Here is a 15,213-nt window from a genome sequence, read left to right as displayed (position 1 = left end):
TGGGCAGGTTGTTTAAACTCTCCAAGCCTCGTTCTTCCCATCTGCAGGTAGGGATAACACACAGCCCACAAGGGTGCTTTGAGATTCACATAATACAAATGTCCTGGTTTCTGTCTTGCTGATCCTCACCGCCCAGACCCGACACCTTCTCGCCGCATCTCTAAAGCAACAGTGAGGATCCTCGTGGGCCTCTGTCTTGTCCTCAGGCTGTCTACAGCCACATACCAGGGGCTGTGCAGGACAGAAAGCAGGCATTGCCTGCGGGTTTTTGTCTCTTGAGCCACAGTGGTGATGCCTGTGGCCTTTGGTCTCTGGACTCTGCCTGTGCATATTGATTGTTGCGTCTTCCTTATCAGGAGCGCTGGCTCTGCTTTTTTAAAGCCAGGTCTACCTTCCCGCCACTCACGTTCTAACTACAGTCAGGGCTGCTGTTAGTGCTTTTGTGAGATTTAGAAACAGGCGGCCCCTCTGGATAGGCATATGATTTGACAATTGGACCATGGGCTAGATTTCAGTTTCCACTCACCTCTTTGGCCATCTGTCCTTTTTGCAGTGCACAACCTACTTGACTGTATATGGCATCCCTGCTGGCGGCACTCGGGCATTTAAGAAGAGCCAATAGATTCACAAACTAACAACTAAATGAGATCATTACTCCAAGCTTTGCTTTACAAACAAACAGCACGATTAATAATTTCCCAAACTCTTAATAGTTATTCAGTAATCATTGTTGAGAGCCTACTATGTGCTAGACTCTGAGGACACAGATGTGATCAGGACCTGAATTTGATCCCTGGGGAACGTGGCATCTAGGAGAGAGGCAGCCACATAGACCCAGAGCTCCAGTCCTGGACTAGTCAGGACTTGGCCCTTGAGTCAAGGGCAGGAAGGTCCACCTGGGGCTGGAATGCAGGGAGGAGGGAGCGTTCCTGAGCAAGGGGGCAGCCTGTGCGCTCCTCTGCCAGGCCTTCCTGCCAGGGCTGGCCTCTGCTGAGATTTCAGTACCTCTAGCAGAGGAACTCAGCTTTCGTTACTTCCCCCTGCAATCTGCTTGGAAGATCCCCAAGCCGTGCATTTTCTTTCTTGGAAGCTGAGACTTAATGCGGAAGCCTCAGCGCAGCTGTCCCCTGGAGGTGAGCCGCTGTGACTCCGGGAGTGGACAGCACTCTCCCTGCACAGCTTTGCAACTGCAGCGGGGTCAGAGGGGCAAACACATTGAACCCATGCTGGGTTTGCCGATGAGCGAGTTTTGCCGACGTGTTCCCCTGGAACAGAATCACCTTTTGTATGGTATTAATGTAAAAGTTTCATTTTAAAGACACCAGCTGTGGTTCTACCCAGGTTTATTCATATGGGACCTTCACTGGGTCAACTTAATACTTAACTACTGCTTATTATCCCATCAGTCTTCAGGGACAACCCATGATCTAATTGCCCAGCATTTATGTTGCCTGGTAACCACAAATAGAGAATAATAGTCCTTAAAGGGGCAGTGTGGAATTTCATGCCCCTGCAGTGAAGTACACTTCATTTCCCAGAGTACCCTGTGTTTTTTAATTCAGTGAATAAAAATGTGTAATGAATAATTAATTATGTGCTTGGAGGCACAATAGCTGCCTACTTTTGAATATTCATCAGTGGCATTATTAATTCACTAGAAATCCCAGGGAGGATGGGATAGGCTTTTAGCCTAGCTGGAGGACTTAAAGATAATGCTTTGCAACACGCACAAACTTTCTTAGAGCCGACTTTTCTTTGGGAGGCGCTTTCTGGGTAATTTTCCTCTTTTAAGAACATTTCGCCATGGCCCGGATTCCTGTGGAGCTGGTGGGATGCAGAGACCACCAGTGACCATGGAAAAGGCCCACTCCGGATCTCCTGCCTGGAAAGTACATGAATAACCAGGCCCCTTTCTCCCTTGTGGTCTGGAGTGTGCTAATGGGGGTGAGAAGCCTCGTGACAGAGGTAGGAGCCCATGTCCACTTCCAGAAACAAAAGCAAAGAGCATGTTTGACAGCTTTGCACTTTCCCACTTGGGACCTTCTCCTGTTGCGGAGATGGGGACGATGGTCTCCTGTCTGCAGCCTTTGATGGGCTGATCTGATGTGCAGCAGACTCGGGGCAGCGTGCATGGCTCCCAGGGAGCGAGGGTGTCAACACAGTCAGGACTGTGGGATCCGGGGCTCTAGGCTGCCTCCTCATTCAGGTCTCCTAAACTTACGATCTCCACACCTGGAGACAACACAGCACCCAGCTAAAAGATCACACCTCCCTGCCTCCCTTGGAGCTAAAGGTAGTCATGTGACCAGGCAACGATGCATGCTGAAGCTGCTGGGCAGAGCCTCTATGGAAGGTCCCTAAAAGAAGGTGGGGAGGGAGTCCTGCCTGCCCTTCCGTGTTGCTTCTCTCCTTTAGCCTGCATTGGAGATGAGATAGTGGAGGCTCCAGCAGCCACCTTGGACCACGAGGTAACCCTGAGAATGGAAATGATTGTGCTTGGAAGCTGGGTAAGGAAAACAGAAGGAGCCTGGACTCTTGGTGACCGTGGAACTACTGTTCCAGCCTAGAATCACCTTCCTGCAGCGTTCTTCCACATGAGAGAGAAATGAACCTCCAATTGTTTAATCTGGAATATTCTAGGCCTTCTGCCACGTGCTGCTGAACCAAATATTAATTTAGAGCCCCTGTTCTGTCATTGTGCTTTTTAGATTTCTTAGCATGTGCTCTTTCTGATAAATGTGAAAGTTCTTTCAAAAGTTAAAATTTTGAATAATAAAATATAGCTTGTGTAACCCAAGCAGAAGCAGGCACTTGAGAAGCCAGGTTCTGTAAGGAGGACTGCGGATCTCCTCTGTGCGCCTCCTTGGGCCTCAGAATCTCAACAGGAAAAGGCGGGAGGGTTAGACATCTCTGCAACTATACAGTGGAGGAGTTCTTCAATTTGAGACTTTAATCAATGAAAGGATTATTCTAACCTGGCTGAACTCATGCTCTGAAATGCGCACTCCTACCGCTCATCATATCTAAGACACCATCAAATCTAACGTGCCCCATTATTTTATGTAGCAAGGAAGAAGCAAATTCTGCCAGTTGTAAATGATAAAATGCGTCCCGACTTTGGAAATGTGAAATGTGAAAAGATGTGCTTTTCAGAATCAGTGAAATAGGGCCATATAGCGAACTACACGGTTAAGCATAATGATCTACAACCAACCACAGCTACTACTTAAGATTCTGCTATGAAGTTCCTGGTCCCTTGTTGCCAGGAAATAGGGGAGAGCTTCCTGGTTCCCAAGCAGCTTTTGTTTCACACGCGAATACCAGGAAGGAGATCACTTTCTGGCGTTAGCCCCTTATTTCTATTTGCAACATGTATCTATGTCTCCTCATTTGCAGTTACTCCGAGCTTCCTTTTGGTACTGACTCTTTCTCATTGATGATCCTGGGGGTGGTCCTCTCCATTGCTCAGGTGAGTCCCTGGTGAGGGTTGTGCATTGCTAAGATGTGGATTTTCTGTAGCTTGGTCCCCTTTCCCTCTGCTTTTGGGCTCTCAGTTTATCTGTGGGTATTGGCTGCCCTGTACCTGCATTTTGCTGGTGGCAGGGATTTCCCTATATGTCTGTATAAGATGCCATTGATGCCCTGGCCCATGTCCCCTCAGCCCACTGGCTCACCTGCGGCTGGGGCTGACTGTTTCCAGCCCAGTGACACCTTCCTACCTCCAAGTGCCTGAGTGTCTCTTGTTCTCTTCCTTCTGGATTGCTCCGTCATCTCGAAAGTTGCTACACCTGCTCAACCAGAGGTAGATGGACACTTTGACTTCCCCATGCTCTGATGGTAAATCCTGAGGCCTGCTCACATGGTTTCTCAGAGGGGCCCCGGCAGGGCCAAGGGCAAGCTTCCCACAGAGCTTACCCCCCTACCTCAGCACTCGGTTGGATTTCCTCTCTGCCCCGCCTCATTTTCCCTCCTCCCTCCCTTGGGCTTCCCTGATTGCTTCCTAAGCAAACTACCTTCACCCAAGTCCTTTTGTCAGGATCCACTTTGCAGAAAGAGAAACTGCCCGGCTGGAGTCCAGGCTGAAAATGGTTTCTTCCGACAGATGGAAAAATGGACACCATATAAAAAGCCGTCCTTGTGGCTTGGGGTTGTGATAGATTGTTAAAGTAATGGTCCCAGATGAGTCACAGCTCCAGGGACCCTTGTCTTCATGGGGTCCCCACCTACACGGACTCAGCATTATGGTGTTTGGCTTGCTTTGGCCAATGAGAAATCAATACGTATGATGTAAGTAGAGTCACTAAGTGCTTGCACAGTTGAACTTGTTTTTTAGGAATATTTCTGCTAATGCACAAAGCAGCCTGGTCCAGCCTGCTGGAGGGTGAGACGCACTGAGAAAAACTGAGGCGCCCCAGCCAAAAGCCGACATCAACCACCAGCTGGAATGAGGCCACAGGCCGGGACCTGTATGTTCAAAAGCCCATAGAATCTTTTTTGTGCACATTGAACTGTTTAAAAGTCAGCCCAAACAAAGGGATTTTTTAGCCAGTTAGAACCCAGTTGCTTTACCTACTCTCAGAAACTGTGCTCAGTAGCTGCTAGCCATGGATAAGAGAAACCCTGTGGCTCTCAAGACCCCAGGCTGATGTTGCCCTTTCAAGCTCCCTGACCCAGGGTATCTCCGTGGGACATCTCATAGGCATGGAAGACCCCTCTTCAACCGCCCTCTCCCCTAGGATTTCCTTTGCCTTCCTTCCCTTTGGGGTGGTGGCCTCCCCACTTTCTTCATTGCCTCTGGACAGGGTCCTGCTAAAGGGACTTCTGTCACAAACAATCCTGTCCAAGTGGCACCCAAATAAAGATCTCTGCATGCTACTGCCACCTCGTGGTCATATTTCCCCCATCACCCGCTTTGAACTCACTGCAATGGGCGAAGGCAGAACAGGTAGAACCCAGTAGGGCCGAAGTCCTCAACAAGAGCAGGGTGGTTAAGTTTTCCTCCCTGGGAGCTGGGGGACTGAAAGCCTGCACAGGCAGGGCACAGGGGGGACTAGTGGCCCAGAGCACGGTGGCCTGGGTGCAAGGGCCTGAGGGATAAAGAAGTCGGCTGGGGAAGGACAGAAGGAGTTGCAGAGAGACGGAAAACAGGAGAGGACGCGTCATGGGCTTTTTTTAGCAGTTGTTATGGGTTATGTTCTTCAAGTGGTGTGACTAATGGTTGAAGTTCCTGTTTGGACTTCACTGCTTTTAACAGGACATTGTTCTGGGACTGGACCTTTGGGGTCCAGGTTTTGTATCCGAAACACAATGACTAACCTTCAAATACTCTTCTATTAAAGAAAGCTCTCCAGTCAAGAAATAAACTTTCCCGGGTTTTTCTGTTTTGTCAAATTCTTGACCAAGATACAATGTATTCACCTTTAACAAGTGAAACAGCAATATCCAACAGTCATGGCTTAAATGATCCTCATTTTCCTCATCAAAGTCACACTTTTATTGACATTTGCCAGGAAGTGAAGGTGTGTGGCCTTTGATGAATGAATACCTTCTTGCGTTTGGTTCTCAGGACTGGATTCACATCTACCTTTGACTCGGAGGAGGATAACACTGGGCGAACAATAACCACAACAAAGCAGTGAGCTCTCCATTCTAGACTTTTCCCCCCTTACGTTTTCAAGTAAGAATCATGAATAATAAATATGGAGATAAGAGAATGAAACTGGGAAATCAATTTACTGCAAAATATTTGCATATTTTATTAAAAGAATTTCGTATGAGACCCATCACAGGGTGGGTTGATTGACGTTTTGATTTGATCTGTGTACATCATGTCCCTGGGGGGCTTGTCTCTCCCATTGGGGTCAGGCTTGTGGTTCGTTACGGTTCAGAGGTGCTGAGACGTCGGCTCTATGCTTCTTAATTTACAGAAATGGAAACTGAGGTCTGGAGAAGTGGGTTGGTGGCAGAGCCATGATGTACCTGGAAGAAATTCCATTGCCCTAAAAGTGTAAGGACTGTGATGAGCCATAAAGGAGGTCATCTGAATGTGTACCTCCACGGTCTTTTATATCTTGGCTCCTGTTCGCCTTATAAAAAACACACATAAACACAGACAAAATGAACATCTATACCTATTTGGCATCTATTTTGACAGAGACAAGAGAAGAAATTTTTCATTGAATAAATATACAAGAATCCCCACTCCCTACACACACACACACACACACACACACACCATCCCATCCCTGCCCCAGGAACAAGTTGTAGCAACCAGATCTTCCTTCAATGAAATGGGGAATGGTGGACACCTCTGGGATATTTCTTCCCTGCTCCAAACCTTCTCTGCTGTATACGGAATGTTTTGAAAGTTCTGTCCTCATGGCTACTGCTGGTTGTCTGACAACACCTGAAGCTTGGGATCACTGCCCACTGCGAATCAAAAGGCACTGTCCTTGTGCGTTTGTCAGCAGTTCCTGTCACCCCTGAGACCATGGCTCCATCTGGAGACTTCCACTGTGGGTTGATCTTCCCAGAACCTACTCTTCCCTTTCAGCAGCTGCCTTATAGACTCATGGATCCCCCATGCTGCTCAGGAACCCCCCAAGTTTCCATGACCTCCCTGGGGAATCAGACCCCAGCCTTGTCATTAGGGATGGAGAAGGTGGCTGGTATGAGGGGCATTTTCAGGGTTCCCAAATCCACTTGCTCTTAGCTTTTTGACCTTGGCCCCTTATGTTGACTCTCCAGGACTCCCGGACTCCCTTGTATTTACAGACACAGGTGTGCCTTTGGGTGCAGAGGTGGAAACTGGGCCCCAGAGAAGGGCGGGGACTGGTCCAGGGTCACATTCAGCTTTGTGTGGGGTATCCTGCTTTCCCTTCCCTCCTGTGAGTTGCCCAATGTGTGGCCTTGGGCGGGGAGGGGGGCACCAATCTGTCTCACTGAGCCTTCATTTCCTCATCTGTGCAAGGGGATAATAGTCCTACCTTGCTGTGCTGTAGTGATGACAGGTGAGGCCATGTAGCAAATGCATTCTGCAAACTGTGAAGTTCTCTAGATGTGCGAGAGGTTACTATTAGTGGATTTATTAGCAGCCATTAGTAACTGAAGGCACAGAACCAGGGTGTTTCGAATGGCCCTTGTGGGTACAGAGCTGCTTTCCACCAGTGACTCCACTTAAAATGTATTGCAGAGGGAGTCTGGGGAATAGACTCCGCTGAACCCACAGTTTTGCATGCTGCTCACTAAAAAAAGTTTCTAAAAATAGGTCCAGGTTAGAGAAGACTATGTCCAGTCCCAGACAGCAATGTTTTTCAGAGCTTGATCTGTTCTCCCTGTGATCTATTCTCCGGCAGCCTGGTTGCCTGGGGAGACAGGACTGACCCAGCTCAGCCTCTGTGGTCATTTTCTGCCTCTAGAAAGGTCCAGAGCCCTTGCTCTGCACATTTAGGGCATGAGGCCCCGTGTAGAAAACAGCTCTCCTATGTGCTGGAGCTCCAGCGGCCTCCAGGACCCTGCACATCCCTGTGTTCAAAGAGCTTTCTTGTTTAGCAGCCCGTGGCGCCATGAGCACCGCTGGGGCTGACTCCCTTGCGATGCACCCCAGGAGTCTTGATTCCATGCCTCTAGTTCAGCCTCCTTTCCTGAGGGTCAAACCTGCTCAGCACTCCTCCTGGAAGGCCCTTAAACCCACCCTTCTGTGATAAGCTTGTGCCACACCCTCTTCATTCCCAAACCCTGCCCCCTGCTCCCCACCCATTCTGCCCGCCCAGGAACCAGAGCTGATGCTGGGAGTCCCCTTGGCCTCTCTCCCGTGTGCCCCGTGGGCACTGCGCCAGCGGGTCCTGCTCAGAGTGAAACTCCAAACTGCTCGATGCTCGGCCCACACTCTCCGGCCTCCCTTCTGGAAGCTCAGGGTGATAAACATGAAGGAGTCTTTCTTTCTTTGACGGGGAGGGAAGGGAAAAGTAATAACAGCAAATAGGAAGGAGAGGGTTCTATCTGATGAAAATAATCAACCTACTAAAAAGACAAAGGTAGTCCTTTCTGAGCTACACTGGTCAAGTATTAGATTTGCATCTAACATTTCCGTCTGCCTCTCTGCTGTGGCCAGTGAAGCTCAAAATGATCCCTTCTTTGCTCATCAAATCCCTGATGTCAAAGGCCAGACTCTGGCCCTGTCCCATCGGTGATGCTTGTGGCAGGAGAACTGGTTGGAGGTCCTTCTCCGCCACTAATTGACTGTTTGACCGAGGGCAGTGGTTCTCAAACAGGGGTGCCTGTGTTCCTCAGGAAACAGTGGACAGTGTCTGGAATACTTTTGGTTGTCCTGACTGGGAAGATGCTTGGGGCATCGGCAGGTGGAGGCCGGGGATGCTGCTAACCCTCCCACAGTGCACAGGGCAGCTCCTTCTCCCACCCCCCTTTGCCAAAACTTATCCTGTCCCAAATGTTAATAGTGAAAAGCCCTGGTCTAGAGGGAGTCCCTTCTCCTCTCTGGGCCTCAGTTTTCTCATCTGTCAAATGGCAGCGGCAGGGCTGTACTAGATGATATCTGAGGTGCCTCAAAGCTTCTGTGGTCTGATTATGTGTCTGCCCAGGGTGACTCAGAGGTTCTGCATCACTGACTTCCTGCCCTGTGACACGAGGGCCCCATTTAGCATCTCCAATGGCAGGGTGCCCGCACAATGTGGCACTCAGCTGGGACGTGCCAGTGGGAGGCTTTTGCAGTGACAGTTGCTAGAAAATACCTCCCTGGAAGGCAGATACCCTCAGCCCCCAAACCCTTCTTCTGTTTGTTTCCTGTCTCCTCCTTCAATGGGGCACCCTGGCTTTTGCAATTGCAAAGCCTTAGGCTGACTGGCCCTTCTAGCCAGGCTCTCCTATGAACACAGAGCCCCTCATCTTGCTCGAACTTGCCAGCATGTTTCTGTTTGGCTGGTTTTTTTGAGATGAGGCCCCACAGAAGATATTTGGTGTCAGAATCTCTGTCCCCTCTGGCTTTTCACTGCCCTTTCAAGGGTTTCCTCAGGCCCCACCTGGGCTGTCCCACACCTCTCCTGTCCCTCAGGCTCCAGAACTTTCCTCTTGTTCTTCCTCATCTGCATTTCAGTCACATGCCTGGTTGGAATTGAGTCCTGACTCCTCCACGTCATTGCCATGTGGTAGTTATGAAGGTGGCCTGTACAGGGCTCCCTTCCCGAGAATCTGCCACAGGCAGGGTCAGTGCACATGGCTTCCAGTGGCTGGACCTCCAGGTCCTCAGCAGTTCCCAGCAGCGACTGAGCCCACTGGGAAGTGGAGCAGGACCATTGCTGCCTGACCAGCCAGGGCACCTCTACAGGTAGTCTTTGCTTGGGGGCTCCCAGGGCCTGCTCGGAATGCTGTGGTCCAAGGCTCTCCCTCCCATCCTCCCCCCTCCCCTCTGTCCTCTCCCAGGTGTCATACCTCCATCTCAGTCTGAAGGTCCTCCCCTACGTCTCAGCCCTCTTCTCTTCATCCTGCCTGGCATCTGTGTCTTGAAGGATCCAAATGGACACATCTGAGCAAGTCAATGACAATGGAAAGATAGTATTGGATCTGCTGTATCTCCCAGTGCTAGTGTAAGGATTAAGTGACAAAATATATAAATTTGTATTTCGTGCAAAATATATAAATATTATACACGTTGTTGCTATCAAGTTTGCTGGCCTATCTCTCGCTTCCTTAGGGCCTCATAGGCCAGCCCCAGGTAAACAACGTTGCTGTTGAAGTTCTCTGGCAGATGAGACAGTCATGTTTCACATCCAAAGCCCACCTGCTAATGCTGGCAGTTTTCTCCCATCTGCATCGCTGCAGCCACCATAAGTGACCTCATTCATGTCCGAATGCCTGCTGTGGGTGTCTGCCTGAACCATTGTGCTAAACTGAGTCCGGCTGAGATGTTGGCAGGTTCTCATTCCTTCCAAGGCATTTACACTTCCACTTGGAACTTCAAGGATGAGTATACTGATATACTGATGCTCTCTCTTATTTATTTTTGTCCTTTAACATTTGCATGTATTTTTGTAAGCTGCCACATTCCTATATTGAATGAGATAGCAGAAGAAACAAAGAAATGAAATAATAAGTAGACCTTCTGATGCTGCTCAAATCACTCCTGCATGAGGCCACCTACTTTATTGGCCAGAAAACTTACTCTGGCCATGGTGGCCGCTGCAGCTGGAGGTGAACATCTTCCAGAGTTTCCTCACTGCTCCCTTGGGAATTTTCCTGCTATGTACCTTCTCTATGCATCTTATTGCCTTTGCTTTTGATTCATGGCATCTCTTAGTAGCCATGCAACTTTGGGCAGATCACTTAGCCTTCCATGGCTCCTTAACTGTAAAATGGTTAGGATCAAATCTTCCTTGCTAGAGCAGGAGGATATTCAGATGATAGCCGAGAAGCTGTGCCTGGGGTGAGACCTTGTTTGCAGAAATGGCCACAGTTGTTCCCCAACCTGTATCCTTGCAATCTGACTTTGCACACCCTCCATTGTGTGAAGTCCATTTCTTGATCCCCATGAATCTGGTTTGGTGACTTCAACCAACAGGATGCATTAAAAATGATGGCATGCCATTTCTAAACCTTGGCCTCAAGAGACCTTGCATGCTGCCACTTGATCTCTTGAGTCCCTGCCTCTGCCACATGAGTGCTCCCAGGATGACCTGATGGAAGATGGGCGAGCATATGAAGCATATAGATGAGCTCTCACACTGGAGACCACCCTCAACAAACCAGCCCCTAGCCAACTTGGAAGCTGATTACAAATGCATGAGTGAGCCCAGCTAAGACTGAAGAACCACCCAATGGATTCCAGTCTGAATTGCCCACCTGTGGAATCACAAGCAAAACAAATGGTCACTATTTAAAGCCACTCAGTTTTGGGTTAGGTTGTTATGCAGCAAAAGCTGACTGATGCACTTTGTATAGACTAGAGGAGGCTGAGTAGAGTTGAGGCCAGTCATCGCAGATAGTGGGGTGGGCTTGGGGGCAGCTCTTGAGGAGGTGCAAGGGAGTAAGATTGTTGAGTAGGTGCCAACCCCCACTGCATCCTCAGGGAAGGACAGAAAGAAAGTGCTGAGCAGTTGGGTATCATATGTCAGTGACCAAAAATTGCATGCAAGCAGGAAAAAAAAAGCCTGGGTCTAAGGTTGTTATTTATAGCAAAAATTTAAACAGGGAAGCTCTGTCAGTTTTCTGAATTACTGACAGTTGCAGAAATGTTAATACAAATCTTTATAAGACTGGCCAGATGTTTGGATATTAAACAAGCATCTGTTTTGTATAAAAGACTTTGTATGCCCCCAGTACACTGTCTTTTTCTCTGTCTCTCCCCTTCTCACCCCCAGTCTTGATCCCACGATAGATCAGGCCAATAACTGAGGGTAATTACCTCAGCTATAGCTTTATTTAGTTTCTGCATGCTGGTGTCCATGGTGTCAAAAATACACCCCAAAAAATAACCCTTGGAAAGGTTAATAATGGCCTTTCTGGTGTCATATTCTGCACTTCATGTGTTGTGGTAATTATTATCATTAGAACTGTAAGAATGTCTAGTTATCTTTCTTAATCACATACTATAAAGAAGTGCTTCTGAACACATATCTATTATTTAATCAAAATTTCACAGTTATTGGCATTTGTGCTCCACCAGGGCTGTGTTTATTTTCTGTTTGCAAGGGGGAGCATTGCCTCCCAGAAGAGAAGGGGTCCCGTGTCCATACCCACTTTCATCACTGTCATAGCTTGTGACACACAGTGCTATTAATATCGGAGACGCCAAGCACATCTTAGTAGTCTTCACTCCCCCCTAGAATGGTTGCATTCTAGGAAAAGCACTTTTATTAACAAATAAAGGGTGAAGTGCATGCCAGAGATGAACCCTGCTGCCTGGAATGGGGATTTGGTGGGACTGAGACCTTAGGGAAGGACCCTGTTCTAGCGTCAGAGAGCTAAGTGGGTGGGTGGGATCACTATGGGTGCCTTGTGATGGCCAGCTGGGGGCATGTCCTCCCCCTGCTCTGGAGGGAACTGAGATGTCCTGGATACTACAGGCTGTTGAGCAATATGCCCGGCCTCTGCCCACTACACACCAGCAGCCATCCTCCTCCAACAAGCTGTGACAGCCGAAATTGATTCCGGACACTGCAAAATGTTTCCTGGGGGACAAATGCACCCCCAGTTAAGAACCACTGCCCTAAAGCAATAAAACAAACTGTTGTTGAAGGACCGTACACAAACTCGGTTTGCAGCAGCACTGCCCAGTCAAGATATAACATGAGCCACAAATGCAAGCCAGGGATATAACTTTAAATTTTCTGCTCGTGACATTTCAAACAGTAAAAAGAAACAGGTGGAATTAGTTTCAATCATATATTTTATTAAATGAACTATACCCAGAATAATAATATAATTTCAACACGAGACCAATATAAAAACTACTGAGGTGATATTTCACACTTTTTTGTACTATGTCTTGGAAATCCAGTGTGTATTTTACACTTATAGCACATCTCACTTTGCACTAGCCACATATCAAGGCTGGTAGCAGCTGCACGGCCAGAGCAGGCTGGGGAGTGTGCATGACTTTACAGTGAAACCGTGGACATTTGAATCAAGTAAGCAGCTGGCCTCAAGTTCCAGCCCACTAATTATGTAACCCTGGGCAAGTGATTCTCCCTGAGCCTCGATTTCCCTGTCTGTACAACGGACACTGATGCCTCTTTGGGGGTTAGTCCCCTGCCTCTGAGTGGCAGTTCCCTCCAGAGCAGGGGGAGGGAAATACGGAGTGGAGCCACACCTTCCCGCTTAGAGCCAGAGATGGGGGAAGTGCTTGGTCGGGGCTGCTGGGCTCCAGCAACTGGCATTCAGCGACAAGCAGAATGAGGAACTGGCTTCGGTTTAGGAACTAAATGTATCTCAGGAAGGTGTGGCCAGGGAGTATGTTTGCGGTCCTTGTGGAACTGGCATGAACCTCAGCCCATTAGCTCGGCTGTGTAAGAAATTACCTTTTCCCATAACCAGCTGAGGCATACAAGGCCACCTACCCCGCTCCCCTGCGTGGATGGGTGGGAGCGGCTGTCCAGCTGGGATGGCATTTCCCAGTCCCCCACCCCTGGCAGCCACGTGGTGGGGACTGAAGGTGAAGGGGTTTCGCGTCACTCTGCCCTGCTTGCTCTGTCTCGAGCTCTGAGAGCCTGAGGGGTGTGGAACTGAGGGGACAAGGACACGGCCAAGGCGGAGGATGGGCAGGAGTGAACTGGAGAGCCGAGCAGCGGCAGGCATGGCGTGAGGCCCTTCCAGGAAGCACGGGCTCCTTTGCTTGTGTCGGGTTTAGGGGCAGCTGGGAAATGGGGGGTTGCATGTATCTCAAGAAGCATTCAGAAAGTCACTACCACACAGCTGCGTGTGTATTTCATCCCAAGGGCAGCAGGCGTGGCTGTGGTGTGGCTGTGGTGTGGCCTTGAGCTCACAGCCAGCAGGAGAGAGTCAGAATAAAAACGACCCCCTTGATTGAGTACATGCTCTAGGCCAGGGAGAACTCTAAGGGCCATATATTAACTCAGTTCATTCTTACCACGAACTTGCCAGGGAGGTGCTAGTATCATCGGCATTGCGGTTTCACAGGCCATGTCACAGATCAACGGGAAGGTTGAGTAACTTGCCCAAGATAGTAGAGCTGGGGTCCCAATCTAGGCAAATGGAATCCACACTCGCCACCATGCCAGGCTGCCTGCTGGTGCAGAAAATATAAAACAAACAACTCCCCTCCTTCCCAAAAAACCCAAACTAATTTTGACCTCCCTTCCTGCTCTCTGGCAGAACTGGCTACACCCCCAACTTATGTACCATAGAATTTTTCTAGGACAAAAGTTATAGATGTTTATCTGTGCTCACAGGTTGTGAAGGGAAAGAGCTGCATTAGGTTTTGTAGCAATAATTATGTGCAGCAAATAGTCCCCAAATCTCAGTAGCGTCCTGCATAGGTATTTCCTTCTCTCTCTGGGTCTGTAGGTCAGCTGTGGCTCTGCTGGACTCGAGTGGGCTTCTGTCCGGACATGCTCCAAGGGTCTCTCATTCTAGGATGTAGGCTGGGGACAGAACGATCATCTGGGACACACCTTTTCATTGCAGATGGTGGCAGACAAGAGCGGCTGCAATGTGCAATGCTCCTTAAAGCCCCCACCGGAACCGGCTCACCGTCCTCAGATATAGTTGGTTGGTTAAAGTTAGTCATGTGGTGGAGCCCCCAGCCAGTGGGGTGGAGAAAGGGCTTCACTCACGGCAAGGGAGGGGAGGGAAGGAAGACCTGGGAGCCAATGACCTGTCGCCTCCAGGCACCCGTGGGAAGGGGGTGAACACAGAAGATGTGCAGAGATTAAGCTCCTGCAGTAGCTGGACCTGGAGGCGAACAGGTGAAAGCTGTTTGGGACACACCTGAGTCCGTGAGTGTGAGGCTGAGAGGGGCAGGCTGTTCCTCCCAGGGCCCCCATTCTCCCTGCAGAGCAGAGGGTGAGTCTCCCCAGAGAGCTGGCCATGGGGGCCAGGTGTCTGGTGAGTGCGAGCCACGGACAGTGACGACTTCGCAGTGCAATTGAATTTGTGGAGGCCCCGGGCTTTCGGGCACTCACCCCCGCGGGAAGGGGTCACCATCCTGTCCCAACAATGAACTCCTCCTCCACCAGTGTGTCAATGTCTCGTCTGTTAGATTTTGGATGAACACAATAGTAAACAAATTATATAGTGAAGTTGTAAATCTTGCCCAAAGTGCAGGATTTCTTGAAGCCGTTTGAGGGATATTAGGGACCTGCCTTAACTATCTGCAAAAGCCACTTGCAAAAAGACTTCGTCGTAGAAGAGTTAGTACTTCATGGTCATCATGGCTGATGACCTGAGAGACGAATGATTTCATATCAACGGATGAAGAGAAATTGAGTTTATTTTTTAAATGGATTTCTTCTTTCTTCTTCTTTATTATTACACTTCAGTCAAACCGTAACGTGTGGTCCTACAATTTTGTTGGAAAAACATGGCCCCTCACCAACTTATTGCTTCTTATAACTTCCCATCTTATTCAGTCTCAGAATTCATATGCAGCTGCCATCATAACCTGAATTTTATTAACTGTAAAGAAAAGAAGTGGACATGATTTCTATGTTCACTTTTTGAAGCAAAGTTCCAATGATATCT

General features: G+C 49.0%; 1 long non-coding RNA gene across 4 annotated transcripts in view; it reads left to right on the top strand.

Annotated features, from left to right (window-relative positions):
• LOC140850700 (uncharacterized) overlaps positions 1-5,705 on the top strand; it is a 63,373-nt gene extending 57,668 nt beyond the window's left edge. For 2 of the 4 annotated variants that reach the window (XR_012133686.1, XR_012133683.1), the window contains exons 2-4: positions 3,397-3,469; positions 3,662-3,802; positions 4,334-5,558. This is a non-coding gene — a long non-coding RNA (uncharacterized lncRNA). The other 2 variants (XR_012133684.1, XR_012133685.1) reach the window with 2 other exon arrangements.
• The last annotated feature ends 9,508 nt before the right edge of the window (positions 5,706-15,213 follow it).

This window comes from Manis javanica, chromosome 8 (assembly GCF_040802235.1).
Source record: "Manis javanica isolate MJ-LG chromosome 8, MJ_LKY, whole genome shotgun sequence".
NCBI classification, from domain to species: Eukaryota; Metazoa; Chordata; class Mammalia; order Pholidota; family Manidae; genus Manis; species Manis javanica.
The sequence above is the reverse complement of the archived record's forward strand: the minus strand, read 5'-3'. Positions and strand labels throughout refer to the sequence as shown.